Here is a 2,691-nt window from a genome sequence, read left to right as displayed (position 1 = left end):
TATATATATATATATATATATTATGCAAAAGACATTTTAGATCTCTATAAACAAAAGCCAGCATTCCTGTTGTTTAAATACATTGACCCAGTGGTCACTTTGCCCACAGAGACGCAATCAAAGCAAAACAACGGTATCTCGAACACAGAGTCTGAGAGAAGTTGTTCTCCAACAATGAAATATAATGACAGTTTGCATGTTGGGCTTCAAATATTAACAAAGAATTCTGAAATCATTATTTTGACTCCCGTTCTTTTTCGTGAAAGCTGTAATTTATCATCCAGACACTGCTTTACCTTTAACTATGCTTTATTATTTAAGGTTTCATAGAAAAGGGCATTGTTTCCCTCCCCCATTGAAATTCTCCTTCACAATTTGCTTCGTTTAGCTATGTGTATTTTGCAAATTTTCATTACGAAGTATATGTTGATATTTCTTTACCTTATTTGAAAGTAATGAGAAACCGAAACTGAATCATATTTAGTGTATAACTTTAGGCTATCCATGAAGAAGAGATGGTTGAAGAGCCTGCTTAACCCTTCATGAAATATAAGAAATTGGGGACAAAGAAAACAACAGAGAACTATATTTGCTATCGATAGAGAGAACCGATAGATTTTACAGCGATGCATAGTCAACCAGATAGCATGGTGCATCTCCAGATCAGACAAAATTAATTGTACTTATACAGTTGGTAGGAACATTTATGTATAATTTTGAATCTCAAGGAAGGCGAAATGCTGGTCAATGAAAACATCATGGATATTTAAAATTATATCCGTACATCTATTTTTAATAACTGCAGATGAAATGACACAAAACAGCTTCTATAACGAAAGTAACACTTTAAATATGAAGCCATAGACACGTCAAACAGAATTAATGCTATAGCGTCTCTAAATATTGGGTTAGACATTTAGTATGTGTTAACGTTGAATATGCTTATGGATATTTTCCATTATGTACCAAAACGTTAACACATGAAGGGCCAAATGATATTTAACCCTTTAACTGTGAAATTAAAATTTCATGGTTATTACAATAACGATGTTAAATATCTACCAATATACTATAACTCGAGAAAAATATATTTATATTCGAGATAGCTTGTATATAAAACTACTTCCTGTAGTTAAGGGCGAGGTGGATATATCTGCTTTGCGCAGTTCTGAGTGGATATATCCGCTTTCCAAAAGAAATAGAGTAAACATGTGCAAAATACAACATATGTGGAGGCGCAATGGCCCAGTGGTTAGGGCAGAGGATTCGCAGTCATAGGATCGCGGTTTCGATTCCCAGACCGGGCGTTGTGAGTGTTTATTGAGCGAAAACACCTAAAGCTCCACGAGGCTCCGGCAGGGGATGGTGACGAACCTTGCTGTACTCTTCCACCACAATTTACTCTTACTTCCTGTTTCTGTCGTGCCTGTAATTCAAAGGGTCAGCCTTGTCACACTGTGTTACGCTGAATATCCCCGAGAACTACGTTAAGGGTACACGTGTCTGTGGAGTGCTCTGCTACTTGCACGTTAATTTCACGAGCAGGCTGTTCCGTTGATTGCATCAACTGGAACCTTCGACATCGTAAGCGACGGAGTGCCAACAATACAACATATAATATACGTCTGCAAAAGTTGAAATTGATTCCAGGCACCAAATTTTATCGATAGCCCCACAAAAAGATGTAAATTACAGTTGCCCTAGTGTGGTTGAAAATTACAACGTGAAAGAATGTAACTAAATAATGATATACTTGTTGTCTTCAGTGACGTTTATTCATCACTCTCGTGTAAACGTACCAAAAAAGTACAGACCTCTATATAATGATTTCTAACATTGACTCAAGGCAACAAGATATGTGGGAGATAATATATGCTGATTTAAATATTGTGTCTGTAGATTATATATGAATGACATTATTAATAATGCCTCTCAAACAACAAACACTGTAAATTATGAAAATATCAGTACAAAATATGGTCTGCTTCTTGTGTTATTTATTTTTAGTCTACATCTGTCTAGAAGTACGAAGTCTTGATGTCATTACTTTAGCAACTTGTCTTGTTGTTTCTTGTTTATCATTTTTAAAAATTTACGTATGTATATATTTCAGATATTTGTCATAATTACCTATAATTAAAAAAATCAAATGTAAGTTACTGTTCTTCTTATATCCTGAGGACAATGTATTTAACTTCGGCGTCAAGTCTGTTGAAATGAAATGATATATGTAACAAACACAACAATTCTCTTAGTTTATATCATTTTCAGCTGACTTGAATGTTCTATCATTTTTTCCACCTGCTACCTATGCGGTTTTGCTGTTAATAAAATGTCTGCTGATATAAGAATATAGTCTGAAGTTAGTTATGTATTCTTAAGTTAGTTATGTCAAATGCCATACACCCAGACACCATATACAAATACACATTCGCCCATGTACACATACATATATATTCAGATAATGTGGCTATCACTGTCTTTGATTGGACAAACTACACGTATTTAAGCACTCACAGAAATACATGGACACAAAAACAAACAAGCAAACAAACGTATACATGCATGCATACACACACACACACACACACACACACACACACACATGAGACAGCCACATGCAAATGAATATATATAAATTCATGTATATTTATATATATGAATATATGAACATGAATATATGAACATATA

The sequence above is a fragment of the Octopus bimaculoides genome, chromosome 12 (genome assembly GCF_001194135.2).
Source record: "Octopus bimaculoides isolate UCB-OBI-ISO-001 chromosome 12, ASM119413v2, whole genome shotgun sequence".
Taxonomy (NCBI): domain Eukaryota; kingdom Metazoa; phylum Mollusca; class Cephalopoda; order Octopoda; family Octopodidae; genus Octopus; species Octopus bimaculoides.
The sequence above is the reverse complement of the archived record's forward strand: the minus strand, read 5'-3'. Positions refer to the sequence as shown.